This window comes from Pongo pygmaeus, chromosome 21, assembly GCF_028885625.2.
Source record: "Pongo pygmaeus isolate AG05252 chromosome 21, NHGRI_mPonPyg2-v2.0_pri, whole genome shotgun sequence".
NCBI lineage: Eukaryota > Metazoa > Chordata > Mammalia > Primates > Hominidae > Pongo > Pongo pygmaeus.
The window spans coordinates 32344587-32364948 of NC_072394.2; the positions used below are offsets into that span (position 1 = coordinate 32344587).

Below are 20362 nucleotides of genomic sequence, written 5' to 3' on the forward strand. Positions count from 1 at the left end.
ATAGTCAGGGAACATCCCCCTCCCCTGTTAGCAAATGTTTATTAAATATGTGTTCTGGGTAGAGCACTATGCTGGGTGTTCTTGGGTTACAGAAAAGTGGGAGATGATACAACACACTTTTGAGAAGTGAGTCATAGTCCACTTGGAGATGTGCTACAAACAACTGCAAGCAAATTAATGAAGAGATACGAAGAGAAGATTCTGATTTTAAATTGGTATTCCTCAGTAACATTTAATGTAGAAAGACAGTCCTGTAGAGAGGCTGCGTGGTTGCAGTAGCTTCTGTGGTCCCTGCCCTGGGTGCCAGGAACACTCTGCCCTTACTGAGAGTTCTAGAGACCGTCAAGAATGCTCCTACACCTTTCTAGACACCTTCCAAAATTGCCCGGGTTGAGAACCATTGATTTTAAATAGGAAATTATTCAACAGCTTGCTTAATGGCTTTTTAAGTTCTTTTTGTTAATTTATAATTTTTAGAGTGCCAGAGTCATATTCCAGGGTCATATCTTACCATCCCCAACATTTTTATAAAAATTGTCAAACAACACAAAGATGATTAAAATGAACACCTGTATACCCACCACCTAGATTCCATCATAAACATGTTACTGTATCTATATATCACCTGTCTATCTATCTGTCCATCAAACTATCCATTATGTCTCTTCAGAGTAAATGGCAGACATCACTACAATTCCCCCAGTACGTGTCATTGACTAGAGAGTAGTGTTTGTTTACACTTTTGTCCCCCTGCCAGGATAAAGAACATCACCATACCAGAAAATTCTAATATGGCCTTCCCCAGTCAACCCCACCCTGCCCTTGGAGGTGATAATTTAATTCTTTTCCACCATAGGCTAGTGTTGCCTGTTGTGAAATTTAATTTAAATGGAATCCCACACTATGTCCTTTTGCACAGTCAGTATTGTGCCTTCACTCAGGCATATGGGAAGCTTTCTCACTGAACTTGCATTTCAGGGAAATCCTCTGGATTGAGGATGGGGGTCCTCAGAGATGTTCACATCCTAATCCCCAGGACCTGTGAATGTGTCACCTTACATGGCAAAAGGGACTCTGCAGATGTGGTTAAGTAAGGACCCTGAGATAGGATTATCTGTATTTACCTGGGCGGATGCAGTGTAAGCACATGGATCCATACAAGCATCAGTGAAGGCGACGTGAGGGTGGACAGTCTTTTGAGGATGCTAAGCTATTGGCTTTGAAGATGGAGGAAGGAGAGCAACGAGCCGAGGAATGCTGGCAGCCTCTAGACGCTGGAAAGGGCAAGGAAACGGATTTTCCCCTAGGACTCCTGAAAGGAACACAGCCCTACCCATACCTTAATTTTAGCCCTGTGTTGCCCACTTTGGACTTCTGACCTCCAGAACTGCAGAATTTATTACTAAGGTGATAAATTAGTGTTGCTTTAAACCATTTGTTACAGCAACAATAGGAAACTAATACAGGGCCAACTTTTTTTTTTTTTTTTTTTGAGATGGAGTCTCACTCTGTCTCCCAGGCTGGAGTGCAGTGGCACGATCTCGGCTTACTGCAACCTCCACCTCCCAGGTTCAAGTGATTCTCCTGCCTCAGCCTCCCTAGTAGCTGGGATTACAGGCACGTGCCACCACGCCCGGCTAATTTTTTGTATTTTTAGTAGAGATGAGATTTCACCATGTTAGCCAGGATGGTCTCAATCTCCTGACCTCGTGATCCGCCCGCCTTGGCCTCCCAAAGTGCTGGGATTACAGGCGTGAGCCACCATGCCCGCCAATATTATTTTTAATGTATAACAGAATAATAAGTCAGGTTTTTGTTTTTGTTTTTAATCCAGGATCCTACCACCCTAACAAATCCAACTTCAATTTTTTTTCTCCTTCCTATTTCTTGCCCTAAGCACTTACAACGTTTAGCTTTAATCACAACGTAGTACAAATTTTGCATTTCTGCTTTTTTCCCCACTTGCCATTTTTATCAGGAGTATTTGTCCCTGTTGCCATATGGTTTTTATAACTGTTTTAAGAGGGCTGTTAAGTAAATTATATCACATGAACATTAAATTTACTTAACTACCTTGTTAAAGGATAATTTTTTTAGAAGTTAAAATTATCACTCCTACAAATATAAAATTAACATGTCAAAGATTGTATTTAACTTGTTAATTATTGAGAGAACCAGTAGGACACTTTAATTGGCTCAAAGGAGAATCCAAAGAACAAATAATTATAAGCCTAGCAGGAATGCTGAAATGAGTTTGTTTCATAGTTATAAAACTGGCAAAATTGGCCGATATCTGCAGAACAATAATCAGTTATATTCCATTGGTCACAATTTGCATTTCTATGAACAAGAATCATCTGCATTATCAGTTTCCCTTAATTTACATAATTGTAAAGTAGCTCAAAGGCAGTCAAATGAAAGGGGGAATCAACTCAGAAAGGTGGGCTAGATTAGACAGAACACTCAGTAATTGGAGGCAGGGGTGGGGGCGGTGGGCAAGACCTATTTCAAAGTCCTTCAGTGTTTCCTGATAGCCTGTATTTGGATAGTTGGGTTATGTCCAGTTATTTGCTTTTGTTAAATGTCAATACATCTTTGAACATTTTTTTTCTTTCCTAAATACCTAGGTTCTATAAGATACAATACTGTTAATAGTAGGGGATCCCTAGGGTCAAAGGAGATTTTGTGACTTTTGATTAGCGTTGCCAAGTTGACCAGAGTTGTATAAGCCTTTTCCTATGCCAAAAACAAAAACACCATCCATGTCCAATGGCTATCGCTTCCATAGTGTCCTAAAAAAATCTTTAAAAACCTTCCTTTCTCCAGTGGTCCTCTGCTATGTCGTGAATGTGTCTCCCAAAGTTCCATGTGTTGGAAACTTGATCCCCAGTGCAGTGGGTGTGGGGAGGTAGGACCTAACGGGAAATGGTTGGGTCATGGGGGCTCTGCTCTCATGAGTGGATTAATGCTGTTATTATGGGAGTGGGTTCCTCATAAAAAGATGAGTTCAGCCACCTCTTGGCCTCCAGCCCTCTCTCTCTTTCTGCCCTTCCACCCTCCACCATGGGGTGACAGCAAGAAGCCCCTCGCCTGATGCCAACACCTTGATTTTGGACTCCCCGGCCTCCAGAACTCCGTGAGATCAATTTCTCTTCATTATAATTTACCCCATGTATTGGTATTCTTATTATAGCAGCAAAAAGTAGACTAAGTCACCCTTCCACCTTCTCATTTCTTCTCATACTCATTGGCCAGAATTAAATCTTTAGAGAATTTGACTGACCTGGATCAATCAAGACCCATCGCCCCAGGGCTGAAGAAGGGCTCAGACTCCCCAAAAGCTCTGAGCCCTAGAGCCCCTGAACAGATTCTGTTAATAAACAAGAAGCAGGGGGACCAGTGGACCCAGCTGGAAGTGGTTTATGTGGCTACTTACTGTATTTTCTTTTTTTTTAATTTCCTTTTTCGTTTTACTTTTGAAATGCATGATGGTTATACTACAGTCCTAGGATTCAGGAAAACTTCTAATTCTACATCTAACCTTTGCTAAGGGTTAGACGCCAAATTACCTTTTGTTTGAGTTTTTCCATCCATTAAATGAACTTGGGATGAGAGTGTGAATGTGGGTGGTCAGAGTGACCAGATGAACTTTAAGATACCTTGCATCTCTAAAATTTTAATTATTTGAAAGTTAATGATCCATGTGAGAAACTTACTGCTGTGGCAACCACACACCACCACCACCACCCCACCCTACCCTCTGTTTGAAATGCTTGTTCTTCAGTGCCATAAAGAAATAGCACTTGAACATTAATTTCTTCAGCAAGGTCATTTTTATACTTTCTGCAGAAAGGGTACACTCGCCAGCAGTTTTGCCACAAGAGTACACCGAACAAAGGAGACAGGGTCATTTATAACTAACTTGACAAGTCCACTTTACTGCTGTGTCCGGTTTCCATTGGCTGGAACGGGACCTCACATTCTGTATTTGTCCTGATTGGCTAGCAACTTAGAACTTTTTAAAAGAGGCAAAGGCAGAGGAGAATGAAGGAGGAAGTAACTTGTGGAATGCTGAGAAAGGTAAAAACACCTTCAAATAAGGAAGAGGAACAGGCTATGACCTAATGCTTGCTTGGACCAGTGTAAGCATGGCAGGGCAAATAGGCTAAATTGTGGGAGCTAAGAACATAAAGTACATTGATTTCTTTATTACGGCTAGCAGATATTTAAGAATGTTAGCACAGGTCTTTGAATAAGTTTTGCTCCCAAGAGAAGTTACTATTTATTCTTAATTAGACAGGGAGGAAAGTCTTTGAAGAGGAACCTCTACTTTACTTTTTACACCCCTAAGAACCATGACGATAGACTGCAAAAAAGCATCCCATCAACCTTCACTTTTTCCAGGAAATGGCTGGCCACAAAACTCTCCGCCCCTTTCCTCTTTTGAAATGTTCCCAAACTGCTCACTTGCCTCCTTGAAGCTAATCAAGGATGGTCAAATGTACTTGAAGACCACTTTGTCTCTTGGCTTGCTTCCACAAATCCTACCCTTATATGACATTTGCCAAGTCAACACTGTCAGTATTTCCCCTTTTTACTCTATAACGTCTAACACCTCTGAACCCTTACCAAAACAAAGGTTTCAGCAGAAGGGTTCCCTTGCTGCATGTTTATGAATAAATAGCCTTTGTCGATTTTATCTTGGACTTAGTTTTGTCTCTGACACATGTGGAATGGATGTCTGTTAGAATTCTGCCCTTACCACACCTCTTGCTTCCTGGATAAATGTGGATTCACTTGGGTTGATGACCTTGGGCTGCACTGGCTTCTTAAGAACCATTGAGAAGCCAGTGTAGGGATTCTCGTTCAGACCTCTATAATTCAGTGAATCAAAGAAGGGCAGCTGACACCAAAAACGCATTAAAATGTCAAGGCCAGCAGCCCTCTAGCTTCTGGCTGGAGTGTGTGATAAGTTCGTCTGAGTTCCCTGAGTTCAAGGCATGCAGTGGGCAGATCGACTATGGGCCCATCAGAGGCTGAGTTTGCAGCAGCAGCTGCCCTGTACAGCATGCAGCAAAACAGCTGTCAGCTCTTATTAGGAAGGTAGAAACATGCCAGTGGGTATGTATGCAGGACTAGTGGATTGTTGGATGTGCCTGCTACTGACCACTGTGGTTCTATTTAACATTAATTTGTATATTTCTCAAAGCAGCACATGCCCAAGATTTAGGCAAGTAAATTCAGTTAACCACAGAGTATACTTTTATGCCTTTCCTGTGATAACACCATTCTAGATGCTAAGAGTGAATGTAGGATAGGACAGAAAAGCGCTGCTGGCAAGGACCTTACATTCATGCCAGTGAAGGAGACCCAAAACAGATGGGCAAATAATGTCAGCCATCTGGAAGCAACGGAGTGAAGTGGCCAAGTGAAGGCCTGGAAGAAAACTGTTCTAGGCTAAGTCCCTGAGGGGTGGTGAGTTTGGGGTGCTGGGGAAACAGCAGTATGACCTTTAGGGACAGAGCAAAGGTGTGAGGGACAGAGTCAGGCAGGGGCCAGGTGAGGCAGGCGATTACAATATAAGTCTAGTGAGCAGTGGATTTCAGCAGGAGAATTATGTCTATTTGTTTTGGGGAGAGTGTTTTGAGACAAGGTCTGATCTGTCACCCAGGTTGGAGTGCAGTGGTGTAATCACAGCTCACTGCAACCTCAACCTCCCAAGCTCAAGTGATCCTCCCACCTTAGCCTCCCAAGTAGCACATGCCACTGTGTTGAGCCGTTTTTTTTTTTTAAATTCTCTGGAAACTGGGAAATTGACTGAAAGGTAGTATTCCTCCAAGCCCTTGAATTTAGGCTGGTCCTGTGACTACTTTGATCATTACAAGGCAGTGGGAAAGGATGTTCTGGGACTTCAAGCCCGGGCCTCAATAGGACTGCCAGCTTCTACTTCCTTCTCAGAACACTAGCTCTGAGCCCAAGCTACATGGAGAGGCCATTGTCCTAGCTGAGAACCTAGCCAACTGCCACCACGTGAATGAACCACGGTGAACACTCTGCCCATTCAAGCCCACAAATGCCCACAGCTCCAGCCACATCACACGAATAGAGGAACCACCCCACTCAGCCCAGGAAAACCAGAATTGTGAGATTGAATCACTTGGTTTTGAAGTTTATTTCACAGCAATAGATAACTGAAACAAGGGCAAGAGTGACGGATGGATGCAGGACACAAGCCAGCTTTGGGGTTCATTTAGGCAAGAAAGGATAGAGGCCTGGAGCAGATTGGCAGAAGTGAAGACAGTGAATCGTCAGATTCAGGACACACTTGATGGGTGCAGCTTTCAGGTTGGATTATAAGGGAAAGAGGTAGAATAGAAAAGCAGCAAGTCCCTGCCTGGCTTTCTCCAGACCATTCCTTAGAGCTTTAGACTCAGCTCTCTTTGATAACTACCACCATCCTGCACTAACCAGTTGCTTATACTTATACTGACTTATATTGTGATCATTGTTTTGTTTTTTGTTTTTTTTTTTTTTGCTTTTTAAGTAAAAAATAAGGTTAAATCTTTGAGAAGTCCTTCTTAAGCAACAAAACCTCAAAGACACAAAGGAAATTATTAATAGATGTAACCACCTAAAAATAAAAAATGAAACTTCTCTATCATAAAAACATGCCATCAACAAAGCTAAAAGATGAGCTATAATGGAGAGAAAATATTTGCAAAATATAACAAAAATCTCATACACTAACTATATAAACAATTCTAAAGAAAAAGGTAGCCAAATAGAGACTAGCATTAAGCTGCTCTAGGAATTTCACATTATATTACCGTATCTTGATGTATGAGTTTTAGATGTGTCATGTGGCCCCTCGGCCTTCAGTAGATATGCCCAGGCTTCTCACAGCATGGTGGTCTCAAGGTTCCAAGAAAGTGAAAGGAGAAACTTCAAGGCCTCTTAAAGCCTTGGCTGCAGAACTCACATAATGTCACTTCTTCAATGTATTGGTCAAAACAAGTCACCAGGCCAGCCCAGGCCCAAGGGTAAAGAAATAGACTCCTTCTCTCACTAGGAGAAACAGCAAATTTCTCATTGCAAAGTGGTGCGGATACAGGGAGGTGTGGTTCACTGGGACCATTATTATAACACTCTCATACAATGGCTAAAAATGCCTTTCTTCTACCCTCACGATTGATAATTTAGCTGTGAATATTATTTTGTATTGACAATCATTTTCTCTTAGGATGAAGGCATTGCTGCACTCCCTTGAGCTGCCAGTGTTGTTGAAAAGGGTAATGTCATTTTGATTCCTGTTCTTTTATGTGTGATCTCATATTCCTTTCTGAAATCTTTCAGGATCTAATTTATCTATGGTATGATGAAAAGTCATAATACAGCCTTGCGTGAGTCTTCTTTTTTCCTTTTCTCCCCTCCTTTTCCTCCTGTTTTTTGTTTACTATGTTAAGCATTCGGAAGGTCATTTTAATCTGGATACACGTGTCCTTCAGTTTGGAAGGTTTCTGATATTTCTTTGATAGGTGTATTTTCCATAAATATATTTTCTCCCAAAAATTATCAGAAGAGTGGTATTATTTTACATTTTTAAACATTTACGCTTGGCTTAATAGAACACAAATGAGTTCTCACATCTACTTCTGCATTCAATCTTGCAATATGTTGTTTTGGTTGAAATCTATGAAGAAATTACAACTAAGCACATTTTTAAGGAAGCTTGTGTCTGAACAGATAGTAATACAGAAACCAACATAACAAGAAATATCTGGCATCTCTTTATCTGAGGACTTTGCTAAATGGGAAATATTTAGTCATCTTCTTGAAAAGAATTTATCCAAACTTGCATTGGTAGAAAACAAAACTGGCTTTGTTTCCCTGTATGAAAACCACTTAGCACTTCATTTGTATATTCAAATGTAGTTTGTGAAGAGAGCAATCAGAGAAATCATGTATCCAATTTGTAAATACAATTAACCAAGAGAATATACAGGTCAGATCACCCTTCAACTGGTCTGACAATTGCCATCACAAAGTGAGTCAGCTGGCCAAAGTGATGGGGAGACATTCTGAGAAATGTGTCATTAGGAGATTCCACCATTGTGTGAACATCATAGAGTATACTTACACAAATCTGTATAGTATAGCCTACCTACCACACACCTAGGCTATACGGTACAACCTGTAGCTCCTAGGCTACAAACCTATACAGCAGGTTTGTACAGTGACTGTTGAATACTACAGGCAATTGGAATACAGTGGTAAGTATTTGTGTATCTGAAGAGATCTAAACATAGAAAAGGTGATGTGTTACTACATGACGTTATGCCAGTTGGCAATAGGAATTTTTGAGCTTCATTATGGTTTTATGGGACCACTGTTGTGTATGCAGCCTACCACTGATGAGAACATCATATGCAGTGCATGACTGTACTTTGACCACCAGGGGTACAAGTGCATGGACTGGACAAAAGGAAAACCTCAGAGAACCTGAGGATGTAGATAAGACTGTTTAGTGAGGTTCTCAACTCATCACAAGCTACCAGGTATTCAGCATGGAGGGATGGTGACAGTTATGCAGGACATTGACATATGATGATACAGTGGTCATTCTTACATAAAATGAAGAAGACTGTCCAGTAAATTCTATGAGTTTGCAGTAGATGGATCATCAAAGGATATGGGTAATCTTGTAGTAACACGACTATGTTACTAGGAATTTCACTAGTCCTGTTACTAACTCATAGGCCATGGAGCAATATAAGACCAAGGTTACAAACCCCTAAAATTATCTGGCAAGAGAATGACATTTTTATGTACTTTGGTCTGAGCATGTGATTCATCAGTATATGACAGCAGATCAATACAGATACATCCAGGAGAAGCCATCCTTTTATTCTGAAATGTTGTCCTAACCATACCTGAAATAAGTACTAAGTGATGCACCAGAATTTTCCTCCCTGGGATCAATGAGCAGTAGCATTGAGAGCAGAAATGGCAGCTGTGGTAACAGGAGCTGCTGTGGTCAGTAGGCTCTCGGGGTCTGTCAGGCAAGAGCATAGGATAGTGACAATCCAAATGAAAGCAAAAACAAACATAAAAAGGAATGAACTACTGAAATGCCAACAATGTGGATGAATCTCACAGATATTATAATAAGTAAAAGAAGCCAGACTTTTTTTTTTTTTTTTTGAGATGGAAGCTCACTGTGTCACCAGGCTGGAGTGCTATGGAGTGATCTCGGCTGATTGCAACCTCCGACTCGCTGGTTCAAGCAGTTCTTCTGCCTCAGCCTCCTGAGTAGCTGGGATTACAGGCATGCGCCACCATGCCCAGCTAATTTTTGTATTTTTAGTAGAGATGGAGTTTCACTATGTTGGCCAGGATGGTCTCGATCTCCTGACCTCATGATCCGCCCACCTTGGCCTCCAAAAGTTCTAGGATTACAGGCGTGAGCGACCGCGCCCAGCCCAGACTTTTACAAACATTACATTCTATGTGATTTTCTTCATATGGAACTCTAGAAAAGACAAGTTCAATTTATACTGGCAGAAATCAGGCCAGGTCTGAGGCTCAGGATGGAGGAAACTGACTAGGAAGGAAGACAAAGGGAACGTTTTGGGGTAATGGAAATGTTCTGTATCTTGATTGTGGTTAGGGTCACATGGGTATATACATTTGTCAAACTCATGGAAATGTATACTTTAAATGGATACATTTTATTTCATGTAAATTATACCTCAAAAAGTTTATTAAAAAAATACATGGGGCTTCCATGTTCACACAAGATAAAGTAAGTGGATTCCACCCTATTCCTTCTGCTAATTACAACTAAAAACTAGACAAAATACACAAAGCAACTATCAGAAACCTCTAAAGGTGGAGTAAACTAGGCAGACTGGCTAGGCAACTTGAGTCTCAAGGGATGACCTGGCAGGGAGTTCCCAGAGGCTCTCATAGTGTTCACATTTCAACCTGGGCACCTAGAGGAAGGCACAATCCGAAATGACCAACAAGCACAGACAACAAAAGTCCTAAGGAAAATGCTTTCTCTAGTCAAAGGATTTAGAAGAGGACAGTAATGAAGGATGGCTTTTTTTTTTTTTTTTTTTTGAGATGGAGTCTTGCTCTGTCTCCCAGGCTGGAGTGCAACGGTGCGATCTCGGCTCACTGCAACCTCTGAGGATGACTCTTTTGACAATACTTGCTCTACTCCAGGTGAACACCATCAAATAAGCCACAGCCCTCCTCTCCCCAACAGGCTCTGCAGAGACTAGTGTGGAGTTCGGTGAACCATCCCTGCTGTGCACTAATGTGGGGGCACCACTCCCCTTCCTCACCAGTGATTCTGGAGACAAGTGGAGCTCTATTAATGAGCCCCATCCTGCACTAATGTGATAAGAGGTGACACCCACTCCCTCCTCCTTCTTCCCATGGGATGCTATGGAGACTCTAGGGTAGAGCCCTGTTGACTACCACCTGCCCTGCAGTAACAGAGGCAGCACCTACCCCCTCACAGAGAGCGTGGGCAGAGTAACAGGAGGGAGCTGCAGAAAAAGCGTCTTTCAATTTGTGCATATCCCCAAGTGGCCTATGTGTGAAACTCATCAGAATTAACACAGCAAAAGCTTTAAGAACTGAGCTATGCTGTGAAATACCACTCCGGTTTCAGACTGGTCTCTGGGTAGCACACAGGCAGAGCAGACCAAGATAACGCTGAATTTGAAACCAAACTGACATTCAAACTCACAGACCACAAAAGTGAGTCATGATGTGCATTCTGAATTTAAGCAGGTTGAATGCATGCTAAAGTAGAAAATATAAAAAGGAATCAGAGTTTCATAATACCCAAAGTACTGATAATATTGAATATTACTTGTCATGTCAGAAAACAGAAAAAGTCAACCAGAATGAGAAAAGGCAATCAACAGATGCCAATACCAAGATGGCACTGATGTTGGGATTGTCTGGCAAGGATTTTTAAAGCAGCTATCATTAAAAACAAACAAAAAAACTTTTAACAAGAAACTGTGAACACTCAAAAAACAAAAGTTCAATAAATAAACAAAAGATACAAAGAAACCCCAGCCAGGTGCGGTGGCTCATGCCTGTAATCCCAGCATTTTGGGAGCCCAAGGTGGGCAGATCACCTGAGGTCAGGAGTTTGAGACCAGCCTGACCAACACGGAGAAACCCCGTCTGTACTAAAAATACAAAATTAGCTGGGCGTGGTGGCATGCACCTGTAATCCCAGCTTCTTGGGAGGCTGAGGCAGGAGAATCGCTTAAATCCGGGAGGCGGGAGGTTGTGGTGAGTCAAGATTGTGTCATTGCACTCCAGCCTGGACAACAAAGAGTGAAACTCCATCTTAAAAAAAGAAAAGAAAAAGAAACCCCAAATGGAAGATTTATTTTATTTTAAATCACTTTTTAAAAAATAGAGACAGGGTCTCACTACATTGCCCAGACTGCTCTCAAACGCCTGTGCTCAAGCAATCTGCCTGCCTCAGCCTCCCAAAGTGCTGGGATTACAGGTGTGAGCCACTGTGCCCAGCCTATTTTATTTTTTATTTATTAACTTATTTCTTTTGAGACAGGGTTTGTCTCTGTCACTCAGGCTGGAGCCTTGTGGCATGATCTCAGCTCACCTGCAAGCTCCACCTCTTGGGCTCAAGCGATCCTTCCACCTCAGCATCCTGAAGAGCTGGGACTACAGGCACATGCCTTCATGCACAGCTAATTTTTTGTATTTTTTATACAGATGGAGTTTCGCCATGTTGCCCAGGCTGGTCTGAAACTCATGGACTTAAGTGATCTGCCCACCTCAGCCTCCCAAAGTGCTGGGATTACAGGCATGAGCCACCACACCCAGCCCCAGATGGAAGTTTTAGAACTTAAAAAAATATATATATATATAATAACATATATATATATACAATAACAGAAACAAACTCACTGGATGGACACAATGGCAGAGTGGAGATGACAGAGGAAAGAAACATTGAACTTGAAGACAGACCAATAAAAGTTACACAGTCTGAACAGAGGGAAGAAAAACTATAGATTTTTAAAAAATGAATAGGACTTTAAGGACCTATGGGAAAATACTCCAAGATCTAAATACTCTTTAGATCTATTGGAGTTCCATAAGGACAAGAGAAAGAGTGCAGTGCTGAAAATATACTTAAAGAAATGATAGCTGAAAACTCCCCAAATTTGGTGGAAGACGTAAATCTTCAGATTTAAGAAACTCAGAAAACCCCAAGCCAAGAGGACATAACAACCCTAAAATAGTATGCACTAAACAACAAAGTTATAAAATAATGTGAAAACTGACAGAATTGAAAGAAGAAATAGATAAATCCACAATTACAGTGTGGACTTCAACATCCTTCTATCACTAACTGATGGAACCATTAGACAAAACAAAAATCATCAAAGATTAGAAGAAATTAACAACATGAGCCAACAATATTTAAGTGACATTTATAGAACATTCCATCCAACAGCAGCAGAATACACATTTTTTTTTAAGTGCACATGGAACATTTACCAAGACAGACCACATCCTGGGACATAAAACAAACTTTAACAAATTTAAAATAATTGAAGTTATATGAAGTATGTTTTCTGATCAGTTGTGATGGAATTAAACTGTATGCCTCTCACTCATTCTTAGAATGCAAGGCTGGTTTTATACTGAATTAATAATTAGTAACCTTCCAAAAAAAGAAAGTACAAGGCCCAGATGGTTTCACTGGTAAAACCAAACATTTAAGGAATAAATAGTATCAATTCTCTACAATTTCTTCCAGAAAACAGAAGCAGAGGGAATACTTCTTAACTCATCCTGTGAGGCCAGCACTACCCTAATACCGAAACAAGATTAAGATATTATAATAAAGGAAAATTAAAAACCAATCTCTCATGAACATAGATGTACAACTCCTCAATAAAATATTAGCAAATCAGGAGGTGGAGCAAGATGGCTGAAAAGAAGCCTCCAGCAATTGTCTACCCTGCAAGAACACCAAATTGCACAATGATCCGCACAAAAAAGCACCTTCATAGGAGCCAAAAATCAGATGAGTGATTACAGTACTTGATATTAAAATCACATTAAAGAAAGAGGCACTGAGTGTGGTATGGAGAGAGAATATGTGCACTTCTGGGAGAGAGCACAGTTGATTGTGGGACATTGCATTGGAACTCAGTGCTGCCCTCTCACAGTGGAAAGCAATGGGGCAGAATTTTGAGAGTGCTCATGCCCTAGCCAGGGGCAAATCATCCATCCCAGCAGTCAGAACCTGAGTTCTGGCAAACCCCGCCAAAGTAGGCTAAAGTACTCTGGGGTCCTAAATAAATTTGGAAGGCAGTCTGGACCAGAAGGACTGCAATTCCTGGGCAAGTCCTGGTGCTATGCTGTGTTCAGAGCCAGTGTACTTGGGAGGCATGTGACCTAGTGAGACACCAGCTGGGGTGATCAAGGGAGTGCTTGTGTCATCTCTCCCCCAACTCCAGGCAGCACAGCTTACAGCTACAGGAAAGACTCTTTACTTCTGCTTGAGGAGAGGAGGAGAAGAGTAAAGAGGGCTTTTTTTTTTGGCAAATTGGATACCAGCTCAGCCACAGTAGAACAGGACACCAAGCAGAGGTCTGAGGCACTTGTTCCAGGCTCTAGCTTCTGGATGACATTTCTAAACTTAGCAGAAAGGAACCCACTGCCAGAACAGAAGGACCCAGTTCTGGCAAAATTCATCACCTGCTGACTAAAGGGCCCTTTGGCCCTGAATAATCAGCAGTGTTAGCCAAGTAGTACTGGCCGCAGGCCTTGGGTGAGACTCAGCCACACTGGCTTCATGTGTGACCCAGTACATTCCCAGCTACGGTGGCCACAGGGAGAGACCCCTTCTGCCTAAGGAAAGGAGAGGGAAGAGTAAAGAGGACTTTGTCTTGCAGCTTGGGTACCAGCTTGGCCACAGTTGGGTAGAGTACCGAGTACCAAGTGGGACTCTGGGGCCCCGATTCCAGGTCTTGGCTCCTGGATGGCATTTCTGGACCTGTACTGGGCCAGAGGGAAGCCTACTGCCCTGAAAGGAGAGAATTGGGACTACAAGCATTCACCATAAGCTGACTGAAGAGCCCTTGGGTCTTGAATGAACATAGGTGGTAGCCAGGCAGTACTCACCTCGGGCCTAGGACAGTGGTGGCCATGGGGAGACTCCTCTGCTTGAGGAAAGGGGAGGGAATAGTGGAAAGGACTTTGTCTTGTGGCTTGGATGCCAGCTCAGCCACAGTAGAATAGAGCATCAGGTAGACTCCTAAGATTCCCAACTACAGGCCCTGTCTTCTGGACGACATCTATGGACCCACTTGGGGCCAATCTCAGACAGAGATTTATGAATATTTGGACAGATAATTCAAAATAGCCATTTTGAAGAAACTCAACAAAATCATGTTGATAACAGAGAAAAAATTCAGAATCCTATCAGATAAATTTAACAAAGAAGTTGAAATAATTAAACAGAACCAAGCAGAAACTCTGGAGCTGAAAAATGCAACTGACATACTGAAGAATGCATCAGTCTCCTAACAGCAGAATTTGTCAAGCAGAAGAAAGAATTAGTGAGCTTGAAGACAGTGTATTTTAAAATACAGTCAGGAGACAAAAGAAAAAAGAATAAGAAAGAATGAAGCATGCTTACAAGATCTAGAAAATAGCCTCCAAAGGGCAAATCTAAGAGTTACTGGCCATAAAGAGGCAGTAGAGAGACAGACTAGGGTAGAAAGTTTATTCAAAAGGATAATAACAGAGAACTTCTCAAACCTAGAGATATGATATCAATATTCAAATACAAGAAGGTTATATAGAACACCACGCAGATTTAACCCAAATAAGACTACCTCAAGACATTTAATAATCAGACTCCCAAAAGTCAAAGATAAAAAAGGATTCTAAAAGCAGCCAAAGAAACAAATAACATACAAAGGAGCTCCAATACATCTGGCAACAGACTTCTCAGTGGAAACCTTACAGGCCAGGAGAGAAACTAGCATGACATACTTAAAGTGCTAAAGGAAAACAAACCTTTTTATACTGGAATTTATCCAGTGAAAATATCCTTCAAACACAAAGGAAAAATAACGACTTTCCCAGACAAACAAAACCTGAGGGATTTCATCAACACCAGATCTGTCCTACAAGAAATGCTAAAGGAATTTCTTCAATTAAAAAAGCAAAAAGGATGTTATTGAGCAATAAGAAATCATCTGGGGGCTCACACCTTTAATTCCAGCCCTTTGGGAAACCAAGGTTGGGGGATTGCTTGTGTCCAGGAGTTCAAGACCAGCCTGGGTAACATAATGAAACCCCATCTCTACAAAAAGTAAAAATTAGCTGGGCATGGTGGTATGTGCCTAAAGTCCAAACTATTTGAAAGTCTGGGATGAGAGAATTGCTTGAGCCTGGGAGGTTGAGGCTGCAGTGAGCCACACTCCACTGCACTCCAGCAAGGGTGACAGTGAGACCCTGTCTCAAAAAAAAAAAAAAAAATCTGAAAGTATAAAATTCACAGATAATCATAAGTACACAGAAAGACACAGAATATAACACTGTAATTGTGGTGTGTAAACTACTGATCTCTTGAGTAGAAAGACTAAATGATGACCCTATCAAAAATAATAACTACAACTTTTCAAGACATAGTATAATAAGATATAAATAGAAACAACAAAAAGTCAAAAGCAAGGGGATGAAGTTAGTGTAGAGTTTTTATTAATCTCTTTGTTAGTTTGTTCATGCAATCAGTGTTAAGTTGTCATCAGTTTAAAATAATGGGTTACAAGATATTATTTGCAAGCCTTATGGTGGCCTCAAATCAAAAAACATACAATGGATACACAAAAGTAATAGAAAGAAATTAAAACATACCACCTGAGAAAATCACCTTCATTAAAAGGAAGATGGAAAGGAAGGAAAGAAGGAAAAGAAGACTACAAAACAACCAGAAAACAAATAACAAAATGGCAAGAGTAAGTGCTTATCAATAATAACATTGAAGATAAATGGACTAAACTCTCCAGTTAAAAGACTAAAGTAGGCCAGGCACAGTGGCTTACACCTGTAATCCCAGCACTTTGGGAGGCCAAGGTAGATGGATCACCTGAGGTCAGGAGTTTGAGATCAGCCTTGCCAACATGGCAAAACCGTCTCTCTACTAAAAACCAAAAAACTAGCCAGGCATCATGGCGTGTCTGTAGTCCCAACTACTTGGGAGGCTGAGGCAAGAAGATCGCTTGAACCTGGGCGCTGGAGGTTGCAGTGAGCCAAGATTGTGCTACTGCACTCCAGCCTGGGTGACAGAGAAAGGCTCCATCGAAAGAAAGAAAAAGAAAGAAAGGAAAGAAGGAAGGAAGGAAGGAAAGGAAGGAAGGAAGGAAAAGGCAGGCAGGCAGGCGGGGAGGGAGGGAGGGAGGAAGGAAGGGAAGGAAGGAAGGGTGGCTGAATGGATTTTAAAAAAATAAGACCCAATAATGTCTTGCCTACAAGAAACACACTTTAAAGACACACGTAAACTAAAAATAAAGGGATGGAAAAAGACATTCCTTGCAAATGGAAACCAAAAAAGAGCAGTAGATTTCAAGACAAAAACTATAAAAAGAGACAAAGAAGATCATTATATAATAAAGAGGTCAATTCATCAAGAGAATATAACGATTGTAAACCTATATGCACTCAACACTGGAGCACGCAGATATATAAAACATATATTATTAGAGCTAGAGAGACAGACTCCAGTACAATAACTGGAGACTTCAGCATCCCACATGCAGCATTGAACAGATCATCCAGACAGAAAATCAACAAAGAAACACTGGACTTAATCTGAACTATAGATTCCATCTATAGACCAAATGGACCTAATAGATATTTATAGAAGTTTATCCAATGACTGCAAAATACACATTCTTCTCTGCACAAGGATCATTCTCAAGGATAGACCATATGTTAGGCCCCAGAACAAGTCTTTAAAAATTCCAAAAAATTGAAATACTATCAAGTATCTTCTCTGACCACAATGGAATAAAACTAGGAATCCAATAACAAGAGGAATTTTGGAAACTGTACAAGCACATGGAAGTTAAACAATATGCTCCTAAATGACTAGTGGGTCAATAAAGAAATTTAAGAAGGAAAGTGAAAAACATTTTGTTATTGTATAAAAAATTTACAAGTAGAAAAAAATAAGAAAAAAGAAAAAAAATTGTTGAAATAAATGAATATGGAAACACAACATACCAAACCCTATGGGATACAACAAAAGCAGCACTAAGAGGAAAATGTACAGCAATAAGCACCTACATCAAAAAAGTAGAAAAACTTCACATAATCTAATGATGCATCTTAAAAAACTAGAAAAGCAAAAGCAAACCAAACCCAAAATCAGTGGAAGAAATAAAGATCAGAGCAGAAGTAAATAAAATTGAAATTAAAAAATACAGATCAATGAGACAAAAATTTGTTTTTTTGAAAAGACAAACAATGTTGATAAATTTAGCCCAACTAAGAAAAAAAAAGAGAGGAGACTCTAATAAAATCAGAGGTGAAAAGGAGACATTAAAACTGATACTGCAGAAATTCAAAGACACTACTATTATCAGACACTACTATGAGCAACTATATGCCAATAAATTGGAAAATCTAGAAGAAATAGATAAATCAACCTACCCAGATTGAACCATGAAGAAATCCAAAACCTGAACAGACTAATAACAAGTAATGAGATCAAAGCCATAATAAAAAGTCTCACAGCAAAGAAAAGCCCGGGACCCAATTGCTTCACTGCTGAATTTTATCAAACATTTAAAGAACTAATACCAATCCTACTCAAACTATTCTGAAAAATAGAGGAGAAGGGAATACTTCCAAACTCATGCTACAAGGCCAGTATTACTCTGATACCAAAACCAGAGAAAGACACACCAAAAAAAGAAAACTACAGGCCAGGATCCCTGATGATCATTGATGCAAAAATCCTCAACAAAATACTAGCAAACCAAATTCAAAGACACATTTAAAAAATCATTCATGGCCGGGCATGGTGACTCACGCCTGTAATATGGTGAAACCTCATCTCTACTAAAAATACAAAAATTACCTGGGCATGGTGGTGGGGGCCTGCAATCCCACCTACTTGGGAGGCTGAGGCAGGAGAATTGCTTGAACCTGGGAGGCAGAGGTCACAGTGAGCCATTGCAGATTGCGCCATTGCACTCCAGCCTGGGCGACAAGAGCGAAAGTCTGTCTCAAAAAATAATAATAATAATTAATTATGACCAAGTGAGATTCATCCTAGGAATAAAAGGATGGTTCAACATATGCAATTCAATCAGTGATACATCTTACCAACAAGAATGAAGGACAAAAACTACATGATCATTTTAATTGATGCTGAAAAAGCATTTGATAAAATTCAACATCCCTTCATGATAAAAACCCTCAAAAAACTGGGTAGAGAAGGAATGTACTGCAATATAATAAAACCCATATATTACAGACCCATCACTAGTATCATACTGAATGGAGAAAAACTAAAATCTTTTCCTTTATGATCTGGAATAAGCCAAGGATACCCAGTGCACTATTATTCAACATAGTACTGGAAGTCCTAGCTAGAGCAATCAGACAAGAGAAAGAAATAAAGGGCATCCAAATTGGGAAAGAAGAAGTCAAATTACCCTTGTTTTTAGACAATCTGATCTTCTATTTGGAAAAGCCTAAAGGCTCCACCAAAAAACTGTTAGAACGGATAAATTCACTAAAGTTGCAGAATACAAAATCAGCATACAAAAATCTGTAGCATTTCTATATGCCAAGGATGAACAATCTAAAAAAGAAATCAAGAAAGTAATTCCAATGGGAATAGCCACAAATAAAATACCTAACAATAAACAACCAAAATAGTGAAAGATCTCTACAATGAAAACTATAAAACATTGTTAAAATAAATTGAGGAAGACACAAAAAATAGAGATATTCCATGTTCATGGGTTGGAAGAATCAATATTGTTAAAATGTCCATATTATCCAAAGCAATCTACAGAGTCAATGCAATTCCTATCAAAATACCAGTGACATTCTTAATAGAAATAGAAAAAATTCTATAATTTATATAGAACCACAAAAGACCCAGAATACCCAAAGCTATTGTGAGCAAAAGGAACAAAACTTGAGGAATCACATTACCTGGCTTCAAATTATACTACAGAGCTATAATAACCAAAACAATATGTTAATGGCATAAAAACAGACAGACTAATGGAACAGAATAGAGAACCCAGAAACAAATCCATCTGATCTATTTAAACAAAGATGCCAAGAATATAAATTGGGAAAAGGACAGTCTCTTCAATAAATGGTGCTGGAGAAACTGGATATCCATATGCAGAAGCATGAAACTAGACTATCTCCTGCAATATATACAAAAATCAAATTAAAATGGATTAAAGATTGAAATCTAATACCACAAATGATGCAACTACTAAAAGAAAACATTGGGGAAACTCTCCTGGACATTGGACTGGGCAAAGTAATACCTTACAAGCACAGGCAGCCAAAGCAAAAATGGACAAATGGGATCACATGAAGTTGAAAAGCTTCTTCACAGCAAAGGAAACAATCAACAAAGTAAAAAGACAACCCACAGAATGGGAGAAAATATTTGCAAACTATCCATCTGATAGGAGATTAATAACCAAAATATATAAGGAGCTCAAACAACTCAACAGGAAAAAAAATTCTAATAATCTGAGTTTAAAATGGGCAAAACATCTGAATAGACATTTCTCAAAAGAAGATGTACAAATGGCAAACAGGCATAGGAAAAGGTGCTTAACATCATTATCATCAGAGAAATGCAAATCAAAACTACAGTGAGATATCATCTCACCCCAGTTAAAATGGCTTTTATCCAAGACAGGCAATAACAAATGCTGATGAGGATGTAAAGAAAAGGCAACCCTCATACACTGTTGGTGGGAATGTAAATTGGTACAAACACTATGGAGAACAATTTGGAAGTTCATCAAAAAAACTAAAAATAGAGATACCATATGATCCATCAATCCCACTTCTAGATATATACCCAGAAGAAGGGAAATCAGTATATCAAAGAGATATTTGCACTCCCATGTTTATTGCCGCACTATTCACAATAGCCAACATTTAGAAGCAATGTAAGTGTCCATCAATAGATGAATGAATAAAGAAAATGTGGTATATATACACAATGGGGTACTATTCAGCAATAAAAAAGAATGAGATCCTGTCATTTGCAACAACATGGATGAAACTG

The 20362-nt window shown here is 40.1% G+C and overlaps 1 long non-coding RNA gene across 1 annotated transcript in view; it reads right to left on the bottom strand.

Annotated features, from left to right (window-relative positions):
• Positions 1 to 20362, bottom strand: part of LOC129021810 (uncharacterized) — a 53418-nt gene that overhangs the window by 9938 nt on the left and 23118 nt on the right. The window lies entirely within an intron of this gene.